Source organism: Mustela nivalis (assembly GCF_964662115.1).
Source record: "Mustela nivalis genome assembly, chromosome: 2".
In the NCBI taxonomy this organism is placed as follows: domain Eukaryota; kingdom Metazoa; phylum Chordata; class Mammalia; order Carnivora; family Mustelidae; genus Mustela; species Mustela nivalis.
The window spans coordinates 4,222,298-4,227,687 of record NC_139021.1 but is presented as its reverse complement, the minus strand read 5'-3'; the positions used below and the strand labels follow the sequence as shown (position 1 = coordinate 4,227,687).

The following is a 5,390-nucleotide window of genomic DNA, read 5'->3' as shown; positions in this document are numbered from 1 at the left end:
AAATTAAATGAATGATAGGCCAGGAAAAGGTTCTTTTGCTTCTGAAACAGATACATGATTTATATCCGTAATAAAAAAGGAGATGCCTGCCTATAAAAAATAAAAGGTCTCAACGGAGTAGAAATATGAGCCGAGGCTCTAAGGAAGCTCTTGACGGATGGGGAAGCCTAATTTACTAATGTGTTGATTAAAAATGTCCAAATTTAATTATTAAAATGTTAATTTAGGGGCCCTGGGTTGCTCAGTGGGCTAAAGCCTCTGCCTCCAGCTCAGATCATGATCTCAGGGTCCTGGGATCGAGTCCTGCATCGGGCTCTCTGCTCAGCGGGGAGCCTGCTTCCTCCTCTCTCTCTGCCTGCCTCTCTGCCTACTTGTGATCTCTGTCTCTCTCTCTCTGCCAAATAAAGAAATAAAATCTTTTAAAAAATGTTAATTTAAACAAAGGCACAATGTTTATCCCGACCCACATGACAAGGAAATTCAATTCAGAATGTCAGAGGGGACACGGGCAACAGGGACACGGAGATGCTGGTGGTCCAGCAAGCTCGCTGCTTCCTCCGGACAGAGATGCAGGCGGCATAGGAAAGACAACAGGTGCACAGCCGATGACCCACAGAGAAGCTGTTGCACAGGGAGCAAACACAGGGTGGCCCATTTCTGCCGTTCGTGCAATGGGTGTTAGAAAGAGAGCCCAGGTGCCCGCCAGTGGGGTCACAAGTAAAACGTGTGAGCACACTATGGGACAGGAAGCAGGCGGAAGGAACAAACCAAAAGAACATTCAGCCACGTGGCTTCATCTCAGAATGAAATACCAGCACCGTACCACTAGCATACACTTAAAATACAGCACAGAAAACAGCATTTCACAAGGGTACCCACATACACAAGGAGTAATCACACATTCCAGCAGTTTCCCATCTGGGAAGCAAGGGACGCCACTGAGGAAAAGAGGGAAAAAATGAAAACGGAATAAGGAATAGAAAGAGAGACAGAGAGAGGGAAAGACAGTGAGGAAGACAGACGGAGATGGAGGGAGGCAGAGAGAGAGAGAGAGAGAGATGGAGAAACACACCGAGAGATGGACAGCAGCAGAGAGGGAGATGGAGAGAGAGAAAGGGAGTCCGAGATGGAGAGACAGAGAGAGACAGAGTGGCGGAGAGGGAGTTGGAGAGGGAGAGACACAGAGAGATGGAGAGAGGCAGAGAGGGAGAGACGGAAACAGAGCAGAGAGAGAGGGAGAATGCGCTGGACGAGATTCACGGTGAGGATGCTGTGCTGTCCTCAACCGAGGGACTCTACCAACTCAGGTTTCGACACCCTCCTGAGGTTCTACACCCCTGAGGTTTCTTCACCCTCCAATAAACATGGGAGCTGAGAGAAGGTCTAGAAGAGAAGATACTGATGGATTTGAGTTTGGTGGGGCTGGGACATGGGCTGTGGAACCTCAGGTTGTGCAGGGACAGGGGTGGATGGAAACCACAAGGGGAAATAATCTGGAGACACAGCCCACCACTTGGAAGAGGAAACCACGAGAAAGAACAAGATGCTTCACGGCAGGGGTCTTGAGTCAGTGGGGCTGGAAGCAGATGGAGGTGGGAGCTGCCCAGGAAATCCAGAGGCCTGGGTGCGAGGGGACTGGGGAGAGCAAAGCATGGCTCTCTGGCACCCAGGGCAGAGTTCCGGGAGGGCTGAGTGAGCAACATTTGAAAGATGGCTCAAAGGTCCTGCGAGATACAGCTGGACCACCTTCTGCATTTGGTCATGACTTCCTGCTCTTCTCAGTAAGTGCCCCTGTACCTGGGTAGGTGCAGAGACCAGGCTCAGAGGGGCAGGTGGGGTCCCTCTCCCTCCTTGCCACCCAGGAGGCTCTCCAAGTCCTCTTTCGAATCATTTCTCCCCTCTGGATCTCAGTTCTGCGGTGAAGAAACAGAGATAATGATCATTTCGTGCTCGGTCCTTCCTTGGCTTCAGTTAGATGGCACACGTGAAGGTCCGTTGGGGCTTCCTGTTGCTTCGTGAAAACGTGCATGCGGTACACAACTCGTACAGCCCCGGGTCCCCTTTCCCCTCTGTGGACTCCCCTCTGGACCTTTCTTGTAAATGAAATCACACACCATGTGTTCTTTCTGACCGGCTTCTTCCCCTCAGTGCAATTCTTTTACAGCCCCTCTCCTCTATCAGCTTCTCCCCAGGGGTCTCTCTCGTGTTTACTACATCCAGGGTGTGATGTTTTAGAGACAGTGGGTGGACTTGGTCTCTGACGAGAAAAGGTGGACCACAGGGACCTCAGATTCTGCAGGGTCCTTCGGAATGTCCCTTCCTTCTCTGTTGATTTACAGAGGAAGGGGTGGAGGGCAGGGGAGGTGGGGTCTCCAGGGTCTGAGAGGGAGGGAGGGGAGAGGCCACTCCGCTGCACACCTGCTGCCTCTAGGGCCATGTCACCAGTGCCACAGAGCCTTCTGGCTGCAGGCCTTCTGCAACCTCCCCCTAAGATTCAGTTCTCAGACAGAACCGCCATTTGCATGATCTGAGCAGAGGCAAAGTGGAAATTACTGAACTCGGGGCCAAGAGGAGCGCATTGCACTCCTGCCAATCCTCCAGCTTCCTGTGGGGGAGGTGCGCTCCCTCTCTGGCCTCAGGAAAGTGCCAGAATCTCTTGAAGACCATCTCCAACTCTGATATGCTGCCATGTCGGGGGCGCCGAGAAACTGCTTTTCCAGGCTGACAAAATGTGCCGTCTTTATCTGATTCAGGTCATGGGAGCAAGCTCTACAATGGCCCATTTTTGCTTCCACTGACAGTGGGGTGCCCACTGAGCTTAAGGGAGGGGCTGGGTTCTGGAACTTTCTGCTTGGGCAACACAGAATCAGGCCTGGCTCGTTCTGAGGCTCCCTTCCGTCTCCAGAGAACCAGTGGCAGCAAATTGCAGAAGCCTCTCTTCTGCTGGCAAGACCTACCTTCCTGCCCTGCGATTCCAACATGCTCCGCCCCTTCTGCCATGGTTTCCACCTCCTGTGGGTCTTCCAGCCATGCACCTTCTGCACGCAGTGGGACCTGGAATTCCTGAGTTGGGTAATAAGGCACTGAGTGGATCTTGACCTCATGGGGAAAATAATAGTGCAGATTCATTGAACATACTGCATACTGAGTAGTCTTCTCACTGCTTTTTCTTCATCTTTTTGAAAAGATTTTATTCATTTATTTTGGAGAGAGAGTGCGCATGAGTTGAAGGAGGGGCAGAGGGAGAAGCAGACTCCCCGCTGAGCAGAGAGCCTGATGTGAGGCTCGATCCCAGGACCCTGAGATCATGACCTGAGCCCAAGGTAGACACTTAACTGACTGAGCCACCCAGGCATGTCCAAAATGCTCAATGGTCCCTATTTTATAGATCAGGAAGCAGGTTTGGAGTTTAAGCACAAAATGTCAGGTCACACTCTAGCCTGGGACAGAGTCAGGGTCTCAAGCTAGTTTGGCACTGGGGTCTGTGATCTGGAGAAACTGCCAATCCAACACTGAGCTGACAGTCATCCAATTTCCCAACTCTGTACCCTCAAACGGTGAGGAGGAAGACACGCGAACTTCTAACATGTCTTTAGACTTTGCAGATCTATGTTCCCATGTGGTAAAGCTGGGGTTATAACTCATTACTTAAGTTCAGTGATGGATGGGACCGTTACTGCCAACCGCACCTCAGTCAGACCTTCCTCTCTCCAGGCAGGTGGTAACAGCCTCTTTGGGAAGAACAGCAGATGCTAACACTGCAAAATAAAGCAGTACGTAAAATGATACATATATGTACTTCAAGAGCTCGGCAGTGCATTTTTTTAAAGATTGATTGATTGATTGATTGATTGATTTGGAGGGGAGGGGCAGAGGAAGAGAGAGTCCCAAGCAAACTCCCTTCTGATCTTGGAGCTCAACTCAGGGCTTGATTCCAGAACTCTGAGATCATGGTCTGAGCCGAAACCAAGAGTTGGAAGGTTAACTGACTGAGCCACTGAGGTACGCCCAGAATGCATTTCATAAAAGTCACTCCCTGTCCCTGAAATCATTTCTTAAACTTTAGAAGAATGGGTCAGCTATAGTCTCCCCATCAGCCCAGCACAGCAGATAATACTAATTCCACAATCTGCCTGTTCCCAAGGCATCACCGAGCAGGAGAGCTATGTGGTGAAGGGAGGTTCCCTTTCCATACTTTCTGATAGCACGCAACATCTAGAAAATTTTCTAATCTGATTTCATGGCTCTAGGGGTTTCATATCATTGGCTGGCTTCCAGGATGGGTTAATTGTAGAGAGTCAGGTTGGCAAGAACTAACCCTTTCAGCTAAAGGTAGGAAAACTGTATTCATTCATTCATTCATTCATTCATTTCCTGCCCAGTCTTCTGTGCGGGGAACTGAAGGCAACGGAAAGCAGATCTGCTTTCTGGAAACATGGGCTCACCGCACACATCCACGGGCAGAATAGGACAGATGAAGAGCTGGTGACAGGTGAGGATGGTATTAGGATCTGGGGGGGAGGGGGGTGGCCCAGAGCATTTAGCTTCTAGAAGGAAGTAACATAGGTCAAGAAGGCCTCGGGGCACCTGGGTGGCTCAGTGGGTTAAAGCCTCTGCCTTCGGCTCAGGTCATGATCCCAGGGTTCTGGGATCGAGCCCCGCATCGGGCTCTCTGCTCAGCGGGGAGCTTGCTTCCTCCTCTCTCTCTCTGCCTGCCTCTCCGCCTACTTGTGATTTCTGTCTGTCAAATAAATGAATAAAATCTTAAAAAAAAAAAAAAGAAGGCCTGAGAGTGAACCTCTCCTAGGTCTTTATAGCCCATAGGAGAAATATCGTCCTGTACTTGAGAACCACTGAAAACCCAAATTAAAGGCTTTCAGCAGGAGTCAGGCAGGAGATACTATCAGATGTACGCTGTAAAATACGGTAACTCCAAGATGTTGTGGAACAAACCCACCTCGGAGGGCAGACAATGTGTAGAAGTCTGGGGCCCAGGATGATCAGGACCTGAGCTGGCTCTCAGGACTGGCCCCAACCATGGAGCCGCACTCAGAGAGAAGTCAGTGATGTCAGGTCGAACTGTGACAGAGCACACGAACACTACCTCTGTGTCATTGAGAGGACACACCCCATTTTTCCATGGGTGACAGAGATCTCCAATCAAACCAGCTTAGGTGATCAGAGTGGGACGTAAGATGGCTCTTTCGACCCACAGTGTCTCTCTGCAAGCTTCCCTGCTTGGCCCACCTCTGCACATATGCTTCCTTCTCACACTGCCTTTTCTCACGGTAGGGAAACACAGTAGAAGGTCCAATTCCAAGCCTTTATTCTCAAACCATAGATAGAGAAGCCTGTTTCTCAGAACTCCCTGCAAAATCCTGAGTTTGCAA

General features: G+C 50.3%; 1 long non-coding RNA gene across 1 annotated transcript; it reads right to left on the bottom strand.

Moving 5' to 3' along the window:
• Window positions 1–385: 385 nt before the first annotated feature.
• LOC309859683 lies at window positions 386–5,037 on the bottom strand. The gene is made up of 3 exons (XR_014308814.1): window positions 4,958–5,037; window positions 2,958–3,758; window positions 386–1,913 (listed from the first exon to the last, which is right to left on the bottom strand). It is a non-coding gene; the product is annotated as an uncharacterized lncRNA (long non-coding RNA).
• Between the last annotated feature and the right edge of the window lie 353 nt (window positions 5,038–5,390).